Genomic DNA, 13,360 nt, shown 5'->3' with positions numbered 1-13,360 from the left:
GTTTGTAACGTAAGCCCCTCAGACATCATTTTAACCGGCTTTGCGAGTGTACAATTATGTTCACTCCGGGGCTTGAAACTCCCCATAATTCAAATTAAAAAACAACATCAATGGAGAAGTCAACATACAAGTGTAAGTAAAAACGAATGCAAATAAGTTAGAAATTTTGCTACCACGTAAAAAGTAAATATGTTTTTGTTTGGTTATCTTCTGGATAGTGTAGAAATAAACATCTTCCTTCAGAAGTTCCAGCTAGGCAGGCTAACGTTGGTTAGCTAATTAATTTGCTAGCTATCATACAGTAGGAGTATATTAACAATTATATATTTAATATAAGTATACATGCATTCATAATTGACTGTAGCGCATATAAAGCACCCACAAGCTACTGGTGGCTGAAAACACAATCATCATGGGATGAACCAGTGATGAATTTCTGGCCAAGGGTGGTCCATTTAAAAATCATTCGTTCGTCTTGCCCTGTAAGTATATACTCGTTAGACGTCATGAGGGGATAGGGTTTGTCTTTTAAGTGTTTGGACCGCAGCCCTAGGCTACCTCCAACAAAGAAAAGGAAAGAGATATACCTACTCAGTTGTACAACTGAATGCATTCAACTGAAATGTGTCTTCCGTATTTAACCCAACCCCTCTGAATCAGAGAGGTGTAAGGGGCTGCCTTAATCAAAATCCACGTATTAGTCGCCCGGGGAACAGTGGGTTAACTGCCTTGCTCAGGCAAAATGACAAAAAAAGTTAATCTTGTAGCTTTGACCTAGCAACCTTTCGGTTACTAGCCCAACGCTCAAACCACTAGGCTACCAAGAAGCCCTTGTGTTTGTATTGATGCGAGAAATAGGCATATCTACACAGTAATGGTGGCTGCCTATCAACTAGCCTAATAAGTTTTGCATTGAGGTGACAGTCCTATTTTAGCTAAATCAACAAATGAAATTGATGAACTAAACAGACACTTAAACTAACACGTAACACATGTAGACGTTTTTAAGATCATTCATAATACTCTTACATGCAAACTGATACGTGACGTGTCAGTGACACATTACGCAACCTGAACAAAAAGTCTACATGACGTGTACGTGTCACGTGACGTGAACGCGTCGGCAGTTTGATGCCTTAGAAACAAACTTTGACAGTCCATGTTAATTCATGGCGTTATTTTATGACGCTAGGAAGACGTTAAGTGACTTGGTGAGAGGTATCAGTAGCATCACAAGGCTTAATTCTGGCATGAATCACCCCCCATAGGCAGTAGTGCTACATATGTATCCTACATAGACTAATAAAACGTGTTTGTGTGTGTATCCTGTAGCCTACAGTACATCCGATACTTGAAACTTGTTAAAAAAACTTTCAAATTGTATATTTTAAAAACTTTTCCACAAGTTTAAAATAACATTTATATTTTAATACAATTAAGTTATATGGGTATTTGAATTACTAGGCATTTTCTGCCATCTGCTGGTGCCATTTAAAAACAACAAGCTGTGGCCATGGGATGACATGGGTGACAACAAGCCAGCGGCATGAGCGAAGATGGTAGATAAATGAAGATATTTCACCAAGGCTGTTTACCACTGGGTGTGTAGACACCAATGCAATAGCAGCTGGGTCTGGTCTACTTAGTTCATTAACTTTCATTGAAGAAAGAAAACAGCGAGTGGGGTGTCTCACTTTCTCTTCTGTCTCTGGCGTGAGTTGTGTGTGGCACACACAAGGTCAAAAGTCAGCTACACCCATACATTTAGGGTGAACTGTTAAGGAACGAGCAGATAGTTATATGCATCAAATATACATGAATGTGCATTCTTTATAGATACAAAAATAAAAACAAACATAGTACTTAGCTCCATTTGAATCCTGCCAGATAGTGTGCCATATCCTGATCGAAAATAATTGTAAAAAATTATTTTGGAGGTGTGACACTTCTTCTCATCCTTCCCTCCCGCTGTCTCTCACACCATCAGCCACCTCTGATTATTGAGTTGTGCTCCTTTATAAATGCTATACCCTATACATTCATATATTTCTCTTCTAAATCTCTTTTAAATCAGCTCTGTTGGAGTCCTTAGCACAAATCATTTCAATTTCAACTAAATAATTTATTAAAACATGCTCTTTAAACCGCCAAAAAAAATGAAATTAATCAGATGGCCCTTGAATAAAACAGTCTATGAGTTGTAAAAAAGTAAATGTCACCGGCCGCTTGCGCCACCTTCATTATCATACCAGAGGCCATGGCACTGACGTCAGAGACCTCTGTTAATTAAATAAACAATTGCAAATGGTGACGTACTTTTGTTGCAAAATGTTACCTTCTATGAACACACCCCGTCTGTCTCTCTAGCGTCTCAGCCAATGACTACGTCTGCCTGTGTCTTGGCCTATTTAGGATCCATAATAAATAGAAATAGGAGGATTTATTGCAGGGCTAGGCAAAAGTGAAATTCCCAAATATAACGTCTTGCTAGAACAAGCTTGGCCATTGAGCAGTTTGAGAATCAATTAATGACCCATGGCAAATCCTACACTGGCTTAAACTGACTTCAAATGCCATCTGGGCCAAGGGGCCTTCTGGAGCCGTAAATAAACACTTTATAGACAGGTAACTGCAAAATAATGGAAATACTTAAGTAAATGAGGGATACAAAGTGTATTGAAAGCAGGTGCTTCCACACAGGTGTGGTTCCTGAGTTAATTAGGCAATTAATATCCCATCATGCTCAGGGGCATGCATAAAAATGCTGGGAAGGCCATTACTCTGGCCATTATTTTGGCCACCATGGTGCCCCCATAGGATGACCATGCCCTCATCCACAGGGCACGAGTGGTCACTGAATGGTTTGATGAGCATGAWAATGTAAACCATATGCGCCCTCCCCAAAATAAATAATCAAAATAATCCTGAACCATTTTGCACATAGCTACTTTATTGAGAAAAAGTGTACTTACTATGCCTGTGATATGTGGTTGTCCCACCTTGATATCTTGTCACGATCGTGTGGAGGAGAGACGGACTAAAACGCAGCATGAGGAAAATAAGCCATCTTCTTTTAATTAAATGAACGAAGATGAACATGAAACGAAAACACTATTACAAACAAACAAAACAACAAATGATCGTGAAGCTAAATAACGCAAGTGCCCAGACAAGCAACAAACGTTAAACAAGACAACTACCACAAAAAGCCTACTGCCTATGGCTACCTTAAATATGGCTCCCAATCAGAGACAAATGAATGACAGCTGTCTCTGATTGAGACCCAATCTAGGCAGCCATAGACATAACTAGACAACCTCACAATTATCTATCCCATACACAATACAACACCATAGACTAAACAAAACACACACAACATACAATGCCCACCCAACTCACGCTCTGACCAACTAAACATAATCAAAATAACATAAAAATAGGTCAGGAACGTGACATAACCCCCCCCTCAAGGTGCGTACTCCGAACGCACACCAAAAGTCTAGGGGAGGGTCTGGGTGGGCATCTGTCCACGGTGGTGGCTCCGGCTCTGGACGCTGCCCCCACACCACCATAGTCACTCCCCGCTTCCGTATCCCCCCCCAATGACCACCCTCCAACTAAACCCACCTAACTGAAGGGCAGCATCGGGATAAGGGGCAGCACCGGGATAAGGGGCAACACCGGGATGAGGACAGGCTGAGACCAGCTCCGGGCTGAGGGACGGCAGCTCCGGGCTGAGGGACGGCAGCTCCGGGCTGGCTGGCGGATCCTGGCTGGCTGGCGGATCCTGGCTGGCGGCTCTGGCTGGTCATGGCTGCTAGGCTCTGGCTGGCTACGCTGGCTCTGGCTGGTCATGGCTGGCTGACGCTCTGGCTGGTCATGGCTGGCTGACGGCTCTGGCTGGTCATGGCTGGCTGACGGCTCTGGCTGGTCATGGCTGGCTGACGGCTCTGGCTGGTCAGGCTGGCTGACGCTCTGGCTGGTCATGGCTGGCTGACGCTCTGGCTGGTCATGGCTGGCTGACGGCTTCTGGCTGGTCATGGCTGGCTGACGGCTCTGGCTGTCATGGCTGCGGAAGGCTCTGGCTGGCGGAAGGCTCTGGCTGGTCATGGCTGGCGGAAGGCTCTGGCTGGTCATGGCTGGCGGAAGGCTCTGGCTGGTCATGGCTGGCGGAAGGCTCTGGCTGATCCGGTCTGGCGGAAGGCTCTGGCTGATCGGTCTGGCGGAAGGCTCTGGCTGATCCGTCTGGCGAAGGCTCTAGCGGTCCTTCTGCGGGACGCTCTAGCGGCTCCTGTCTGGCGGACGGCTCTAGCGGCTCCTGTCGTGCGACGGCTCTGTCAGGCTCATGGCAGACGGGGCTTGCAGCTCTGGCAACGGCTTGAGGCATGGCAGACGGGGCTTTGCAGGCTCATGAGACGGCAGTTCAGGCGCCGCTGGGCAGACGGGCAGTTCAGGCGCCGCTGGGCAGACGGCAGACTCTGGCCGGCTGAGACGCACTGTAGGCCTGGTGCGTGGTACCGGAACTGGAGGTACCGGGCTGAGGGCACGCACCTCAGGGCGAGTGCGGGGAGAAGGAACAGTGCGTACAGGGCTCTGGAGACGCACAGGAGGCTTGGTGCGTGGTGCCGGAACTGGAGCACTGGGCTGGAGACACCACCATAGGGAGAGTGCGTGGAAGAGGAACAGGGCTCTGGAGATGCACTGGAAGCCTGGTGCGTGGTGTAGGCACTGGTGGTACTGGACTGGGGTGGGAAGGTGGCGCCGGATATACCGGACCGTGAAGGAGGACACGTGCTCTTGAGCACCGAGCCTCCCCAACCTTACCAGGTGTTGAATGGTCCCGTAGCCCTGCCAGTGCGGCGAGGTGGAATAGCCCGCACTGGGCTATGCAGGCGAACCGGGGACACCACCTGCAAGGCTGGTGCCATGTACACCGGCCCGAGGAGACGTACTGGAGGCCAGATACGTGGGCCGGCTTCATGGCATCCGGCTCGATGCCCAACCTAGCCTCCCAGTGCGGCAAGGTGGAATAGCCCGCACTGGGCTAAGCACGCGTACTGGGGACACCGTGCGCTTTACCGCATAACACGGTGTCTGACCAGTACGACGCCCTCTTACTCCACGGCAAGCCCGGGGAGTTGGCTCAGGTATCCAACCCGGCTTCGCCACACTCCCCTTTACCCCCCCCCCAAGACATTTGGGTGAGCCTCTCGGGCTTCCAGCCTCTCCTTACGTGCTGCCTCCTCATACCAGCGCTCCTGGGCTGTGGCTGCCTTCTCCTCCCGCAAGCGGCGATTCACACCAACCTTAGCCCAGGGTCCTTCTCCATTGAAAATTTGCTCCCAACTCCATTCCTCTTCTCTCCATTGTTTTAGTTCCTTTTCTCCTTCCTCAAACCGCTTGGTCCTGTTGTGGTGGGTAGTTCTGTCACGATCGTGTGGAGGAGAGACGGACCAAAACGCAGCATGAGGAAAATAAGCCATCTTCTTTTAATTAAATTAACGAAGATGAACATGAAACGAAAACACTATTACAAACAAACAAAACAACAAATGATCGTGAAGCTAAATAACGCAAGTGCCCAGACAAGCAACAAACGTTAAACAAGACAACTACCCACAAAAGCCTACTGCCTATGGCTACCTTAAATATGGCTCCCAATCAGAGACAAATGAATGACAGCTGTCTCTGATTGAGACCCAATCTAGGCAGCCATAGACATAACTAGACAACCTCACAATTATCTATCCCATACACAATACAACACCCATAGACTAAACAAAACACACACAACATACAATGCCCACCCCAACTCACGCCCTGACCAACTAAACATAATCAAAATAACATAAAAATAGGTCAGGAACGTGACATATCTGTAGATGAAAGCACTGACTGTAAGTCAATCTGGATAAGAGCGTCTGCTAAATGACTCAAATGTAATGGCCGTCTCAGTCACCATATCACGATAGTGTCACATCTCTCCAATAGAGTTCCAGACACTTGTAGAATCTATGCCAAGATGCATTGAAGCTGTTCTGGCTCGTGGTGGCCCACCGCCCCATTAAGACAATGTATGTTGGTGTGTCCTTTATTTTGTCAGTTACCTGGATCTCCACTTCCATTCTCATTTCCTTCTGCTGTATTAATTGACCATTTCAGGCCCAACATTGTATTGTAGGATGAATATCAAAATTGATATCAGGGATAATGTTACATGTGTTATGTGATTTAATATATACATTTTTACATCAGCCCCAATGCAACTGACGAATAGTCCAAATAATCCAACGTGCGACATGACACCTGCTCCAGAGGAGTAACACTGACTAATATTCATAAACACCTCCATCCTCATGTAGGGTGTATGACCTATTAGGCTACAGGATATAATGCCCAACTAACTGCTTTCAATGCATTTTTTAAATCAACAAAATCACATTGTACTGTGACCAGGGAGTCATGTGTTTGGATGGGTAGCCGAGGTGAGGGAGATAAATGCTATTCCATAAAGCCTGTAAGTCACGCATTGAGTCGGTTAATTTGATGGAAGTGAAGTCACGTAGCAGGTTAATTAATTCATAAAATAAACAGTAAATTCTCTGCCCTTGTCTCTCCACCTGGTCCCCCTCCACAGATGAGCAGGGCATTTTAAACACCTGGGCAAATCCGATTTGACCTTCTGTTCTGGTATAATTTCTTTGAGACCTAGTTGATCTGTCAACGTGTGATTGTGTCTGAGAACTGAAGCAGTGTTAATATTGAATGTGTAATATGCGGTTTGATTATGGTGACAATGTTCCATACACTTTACACCATCAAAGTGTAGCTGCTACTTAAGTTATTTCTCATGAATCCCCATGGTTGGATTAAGATAAACACAATTGTAAGTGTTGACTGTGTTTTGACTGTGTTCAGTATCCGTGGAGGATGGAGGAGCAGGTAGTCCAGACGAGCTGTCTTTCTCTGAGCAGACGTATCTTCCCCAAGCTGGCCCTGGACTCAGATACTCATCCCTACTGTCTGGAGATCTCAGCAGAGACGGTGAGATCACACAAACTAGTTGGTATTGTGTCTAAACAGTTACACCAAGAGAAGTATCACAACATTCTCTCTCACCCTTCGTCTCTCTTAGGTCTCAGTGTAGCTGGACTACTGGAAAGACAGATGAAGAAAGATGCGAGTTTTTAAACTGAAAGATCATAAGGAGCATATATTAAGCTCCTATCACATTTTGTTTTGGGAGTAGCGGTTTCATGAAGCATGAACTACTACAGCGGTAATTGTTCTCTGTTTCAGGAGTGGCTGGAGAAACAGAGTCACCTCAACACCTTCAGCCGCTTCTTTGGCATCAGGAAGCAGTCTAGGAAAAGAGGAGGTGCCTCAGAGTGCTTCTGGAAGTACTGTGTCTAACCCAGAGAAATACATTCACACCATGCATTATGATAAAGAGATGTGGCGTGTACTGAGACACAACCCCTCTCTTGCACACAACAAAGCATACAGATGCGCACATATGTACATGCATGCATAATGTACATTCACACACAGGAAAACACACACACATAAGGACACGACACACAGACAGGGATGGACTGAATGGATATCACACAGGTTGATATATGTTACAGTATGTTTGCGGACTATTTTGTTTTTATCCCTGTCCCACCTGTGTGTTTAAAATGTTCACTGTTTGATGTTACTGAGCAAACATGACCTGCATGAAGAACTAAATGGCTGTGCTGTATATTAAATACAAATAAAATCTTCTACTTGGAAAAGCTCTCCGTTGGATGTCTGGTCCCTGGGAAATTACTCATTGAACTACCAAATGCATTTATGCAGTCTGTGATAAAATAAACATTGACATCTCTTCAAGCAAAAAGACCACATGAAGAACACAATATAATGCCTACAGTCTTTATTTGAGTCATAAGGGGATGTGATTCATTGTAGAAGACATGCAAAGGAGTCGTACTGTTCACTCTAGGTCTGAGAAGCAGACATTTGGCAGATCCGATTAGTCAGAAAATGATACTGTGGTATAATCTCATTGTTTTGTAAGACAGTCCATCAACCCCGGACACGATTCATCCGCTCCATTGGAAAAGCAGGCGGATACTTTGTATTAGACCTTCTGGACAACGAGAAGTAGAGCGGTGAAGGGAAGAAGGGAGGGAGAGGAGAGAGAGATTGTGTGAGAAAGAGAGATTGTGAGCGAGAGAGAATATGAGAGTTTGAAGGAGAGAGTGAGAGTTAGGAGAGAGTTAGGAGAGAGAGAGTTAGGAGAGAGTTAGGAGAGAGAGAGAGAGAAAGAGAGAGTTAGAAGGAGAGAGAGAGTTAGAAGGAGAGAGAGTTAGAAAGAGAGAGAGAGAGAGAGTTAGCGAGAGAGTTAGAAGGAGAGAGAGTTAGGAGAGAGGAGAGAGAGTTAAGGAGAGAGAGAGAGAGAGTTAGGAGAGAGAGAGAGTTAGAAAGAGGAAAGAGAGAGTTAGAGAAGGAGAGAGAGTTAGGAGAGAGAGCGAGAGTTAGAAGGAGAGAGGAGTTAGAAGGAGAGAGAGAGTTAGAAAGGAAGTAGAGAGTTAGAGGAGAGAGAGAGTTTGAAGGAGAGAGAGTTAGGAGAAGGGAGAGTTAGAAGGAGAGAGTTAGAAGGAGAGAGAGAGTTAGGAGAGAGAGAGTTATGAGAGAGTCAGTTAGATGGAGAGAGAGAGAGAGTTAGAAGGAGAGAGAGAGCGTTAGGAGAGAGAGAGTTAGAGAGAGAGAGAGTTAGAGAGAGAGAGAGAGAGAGAGCGAGATAGAAGGAGAGAGAGGGAGTTAGGAGAGAGAGAGTGTTAGAAGAAGAGAGAGAGTTAGAAGGAGAGAATAGAGAGTTAGAAGGAGAGAGAGAGGGAGGGTTAGGAGAGAGAGTTAGAAGGAGAGAGTTAGAAGGAGAGAGTTAGAAGGAGGAAGAGGTTAGAAGATATAGAGAGTTAGAAGGAGAGAGTTAGAAGGAAAGAGAGAGAGTTAAGGAAGAGAGAGAGAGAGTTCGGAGAGAGAGTTAGAAGAGAGAGAGAGTTAGGAGAGGAGAGTTAGAGGAGAGAGAATAGTTAGGAGAGAGAAACAGAGTTAGAAGAGAGAGAAGAGAGTTAGAAGGAGAGAGAGAGTTAGGGAGAGAGAGGAGGTTAGAAGGAGAGTAGAAGAGTTAGGAGAGGTAGAAGGAAAGCGGAAGTTAAGAAGATAGAGAGAGAGAGTTAGGAGAGAGAGAGAGTTAGAATTAGAGAGAGCAATTAGAGAGAGATAGGAGAGAATAGAGAGAAAGAGAGTTGAGGAGAGGAGAGAGAGAAGATAGAAGAGAAATAGAAGGAGAGAGAGGTTAGGGAGTAGAGAGTTAGGAGGAGATATTGAGAGGAGAGAGAGAGAGTTAGGAGAGTTAGAAGGAAAGGAGGGAGTTAGAAGGAGATAGAGAGAGTTAGGAAGAGAGAGTTATGAGAGAGTCAGTTAGAAGGAGAGAGAGAGAGAGTTAAGAAGGAGAGAGAGAGAGCGTTAGGAGAGAGCGAGTTAGGAGAGAGAGAGAGTTAGAAGGAGAGAGAGAGAGAGCGAGATAGAAGGAGAGAGAGATGAGGAGAAGTTAGAAGGAGAGATAGAGTTAGGGAGAGAGAGAGAGAGAGAGAGAGTTAGAAAGGAGAGAGAGGGAGTTAGAAAGAGAGAGTGTTAGAAGAGAGAGAGAGTTAGAAGGAAGAGAAATAGAGAGTTAGAAGGAGAGAGAGAGAGGGTTAGAGAGAGGTTAGAAGAGAGAGAGACTTAGAAGGAGAGAGTTAGAAAGGAGAGGAGTTATGGAGATAGAGAGAAGTTAGAAGGAGAGAGTTAGAAGGAAAGAGAGAGAGTTAGGAGAGAGAGAGAGAGAGTTCGGAGAGAGAGTTAGAAAGGAGAGAGAGATAGTAGGAGGAGAGAAGAGTTAGAAGGAGAGAGAGATAGTTAGGAGGAGAGAGAGTTGAAGGAGAAGAAGAGTTAGAAAGGAGAGAGAGAGAGAGAGTTAGGAGAGAGAGAGAGAGAGTTAGAAGGAGAGAGGTTAGGAGAGAGAGAGTTAGAAGGACAGAGAGAGAGAGAGTTAGAAGGGAGAGAGAGAAGTTAGGAAGGAGAGAGAGAGAGTTAGAAGGGGAGAAGAGAGAGTTAGGAGAGAGAGAGAAAGAGTTAGAAGGAAGAGAGTTAGGAGAGAGAGAGTTAAAGGAGAGAGTTAGAAGGAAGAGAGAGAGTTAGAAGAGAGAGAGCTAGGAGAGATAGCGAGTTAGAAAGAAGAGGGAGAGTTAGAAGGAGAGAGAGAGAGAGAGTTAGAGAGGGGAGAGAGAGAGTTAGGAGTGAAAGAGAATAGAAGGAGAGAGAGAGAGTTAAGAGAGAGAGCGAGTTAGAAGGAAGAGAGAGTTAGAAGGAGAGAGAGAGTATGAGAGAGAGAGTTAGAAGAGAGAGAGAAGTTAGAAGGAGAGAGAGAGAGTTAGAGAGAGAGGAGAAGGAGAGAGAGTTAAGAGAGAGAGAGTTAGAAGGAGAGAGAGTTAGGAGAGAGAGAGTTAGAAGGAAAGAGAGCGTTAGAAGGAGAGAGAGTTAGGAGAGAGAGAGAGTTACAAGAGAGAGAAAGTTAGAAGGAGGAGAGTTGTGAGAGAGAGTTAGAAGGAGAGAGTTGGGAGGAGAGAGTTAGGAGAGAGAGAGAGAGTTAGAAGGAGAGAGATTTAGGAGAGAGAGAGAGTTAGAAGAGAGAGCGAGTTAGGAGAGAGAGAGTGAGGAGAGAGAGTTAGGAGAGAGAGAGTAGGAAGAGAGAGAGTAGAAGGAGAGAGAGAGTTAGAAGGAGAGAGAGAGAGTTAGGAGAGAGAGAGAGTTAGAAGGAGAGAGCGAGTTAGGAGAGAGAGTGAGGAGAGAGAGTTAGGAGGAGAGTTAGAAGAGAGAGAGAGATTAGAAGGAGAGAGAGAGTTAGGAGAGAGTTAGAAGAGAGAGAGAGTTAGAGGAGAGCGAGAGAGAGAGAGTTAGAAGGAGAGAGTAGAGTTAGGAGAGTGAGTTAGAAGGGAGAGATAGAGTTAGAAGGAGAGAGAGAGAGAGTTAGAATGAGAGAGAGAGAGAGTTAAAGGAGAGAGAGAGAGAGTTAGAAGGAGAGAGAGAGAGAGTTAGGAGAGAGAGAGAGAGAAGGATAGAGAGAGTTAGAAGGGGAGAGTTAGGAGAGAGAGAGTTAGAAGGAGAGAGAGAGAGTTAGGAGAGAGAGAGAGATAGAAGGAGAGATCGAGTTAGGGAGAGAGAGTGAGGAGAGAGAGTTAGGAGAGAGAGAGAGTTGAAGGAAGAGAAAGAGAGTTAGAAGGAGAGATCGAGTTAGGAGAGAGAGAGTGGAGGAGAGAGAGAGAGTTAGAAGGAGAGAAAGAGAGTTCGAAGGAGAGAGGGAGAGTTAGGAGAGTGGAGTTAGAAGGAAGAAGAGAGAGAGTAGAAGGAGAGAGAGAGAGTTATGAGAGAGAGAGAGAAAGGATAGAAGAGAGTTAGAAGGAGAGAGTTAGAAGAGAGAGAAAGTTAGGAAGAGAGAGAGTTAGAAGGAGAGAGTTAGGAGAGAGAGAGAGTTAGGAGAGAGAGAGAGAGTTAGAAGGAGAGAGAGTTAGGAGAGAGAGAGAGAAGGAGAGAGAGAGAAGGAGCGATAGTTAGAAGGAGAAAGTGAGAAAGAGAGGAACAGAGAAACAGAGAGAGTCATCAACAGTAATTAAGATCGAACATTTTAATATACATGGTGTATGAAAATGAATTATCCTTATATTGACCACTTAGAAGTGCACTTTACATAATACTACAGTAATAATATTTCTAAATGTTGTTGTGTTTGTCTTTCTGACCTGCTGCTGCCTTGTTCAGCGTAAGGTCTGTTGTACATAGAGGCACCCATCCTTGGGAGATCTCTCTTCTCCAGCTCAGCACTGGGCCATGCTGCATCCTCTCTGGTTGTCTCCAGCATGGGCCCCTCTTCACCTCCTGGCACCCGATAACCCACTGACTGGAGGAGCTCCAAAAGCTACCGGAGGGAGGGAGGGAGTAGAGAAGGGAGGGAGAGAGTAGAGAAGGGAGGGAGGGAGTAGAGAAGGGAGGGAGAGAGCGAGGAAGGGAAGAAAACATCAAATGACACTGTGGGTCAGAAGTTCCTTGCCTAGGAAACATGTTTACACAAGCTAGCTAGAGACGATAATCTATTCAATGAAGCAGTTTATATAGTTTAACCACCGTTGTCCCATGACTTGAGCCAGCAAGTTTATGGTTAATGTAATCCGTGTTCATAAACAAGATTTGAGTCAGGATAAGCTCAGTCTCACCTCAATCAGAGTGTCTGAATCGGTCTGCAACGACTTGCAATCACATGTCCAGAGAGACAGCAACAAAAGTGTCAGTATTCCCAGCTTCATCATCTCTCCTATGACACACAGAGGACCATCTCAAATCCTTAATCCTCACTACAACGTATAGGTTAAAAGGTATTCCCTATAGGCCTTCTAGCCAACCTAAGATCTGGGAATTAAGTACAATCTAAACCATTACTTTCAAATACATTCAGTAGATATAAGAACCCAATAAAGTCCTACCTTCTGAGTCACCTGTGTGTTGCTGATTATGTTGCAGTACAGCGTTCCACGGAAGTCCTACCTTCTGAGTCACCTGTGTGTTGCTGCCCATGGTCCCCTCTTCACCTCCTGGCACCCGATAACCCACTGACTGGAGGAGCTCCAAAAGCTACCGGAGGGAGGAGGAGTAGAGAAGGGAGGGAGAGAGTAGAGAAGGGAGGGAGGGAGTAGAGAAGGGAGGGAGAGAGCGAGGAAGGGAAGAAAACATCAAATGACACTGTGGGTCAGAAGTTCCTTGCCTAGGAAACATGTTTACACAAGCTAGCTAGAGACGATAATCTATTCAATGAAGCAGTTTATATAGTTTAACCACCGTTGTCCCATGACTTGAGCCAGCAAGTTTATGGTTAATGTAATCCGTGTTCATAAACAAGATTTGAGTCAGGATAAGCTCAGTCTCACCTCAATCAGAGTGTCTGAATCGGTCTGCAACGACTTGCAATCACATGTCCAGGAGACAGCAACAAAAGTGTCAGTATTCCCAGCTTCATCATCTCTCCTATGACACACAGAGGACCATCTCAAATCCCTAATCCTCACTACAACGTATAGGTTAAAAGGTATTCCCTATAGGCCTTCTAGCCAACCTAAGATCTGGGAATTAAGTACCATCTAAACCATTACTTTCAAATACATTCAGTTAGATATAGAACCCAATAAAGTCCTACCTTCTGAGTCACCTGTGTGTTGCTGATTATGTTGCAGTACAGCGTTCCACGGAAGTCCTACCTTCTGGTCACCTGATGTGTATG

General features: G+C 45.4%; 1 protein-coding gene and 1 long non-coding RNA gene across 2 annotated transcripts in view; both read right to left on the bottom strand.

The window, feature by feature from the left end:
• The window catches only part of LOC111966623 (coiled-coil domain-containing protein 50), a 48,369-nt gene extending 45,176 nt beyond the window's left edge, over positions 1 to 3,193 (bottom strand). The window contains exon 1 of the mRNA XM_070444556.1: positions 2,973 to 3,193. The gene's annotated coding sequence lies outside the window, so the exon portion shown is untranslated. The remainder of the gene's footprint in view (positions 1 to 2,972) is intronic.
• A 9,464-nt stretch (positions 3,194 to 12,657) lies between these two features.
• Positions 12,658 to 13,360, bottom strand: part of LOC139028011 (uncharacterized) — a 2,386-nt gene continuing 1,683 nt past the window's right edge. The window contains exons 2-4 of the long non-coding RNA XR_011480145.1: positions 13,277 to 13,337; positions 13,011 to 13,107; positions 12,658 to 12,717 (exon numbers count right to left, since the gene is read on the bottom strand). This is a non-coding gene — a long non-coding RNA (uncharacterized lncRNA). The remainder of the gene's footprint in view (positions 12,718 to 13,010; positions 13,108 to 13,276; positions 13,338 to 13,360) is intronic.

Source organism: Salvelinus sp. IW2-2015, linkage group LG7, assembly GCF_002910315.2.
Source record: "Salvelinus sp. IW2-2015 linkage group LG7, ASM291031v2, whole genome shotgun sequence".
Taxonomy (NCBI): Eukaryota; Metazoa; Chordata; class Actinopteri; order Salmoniformes; family Salmonidae; genus Salvelinus; species Salvelinus sp. IW2-2015.
The sequence above is the reverse complement of the archived record's forward strand: the minus strand, read 5'-3'. Positions and strand labels throughout refer to the sequence as shown.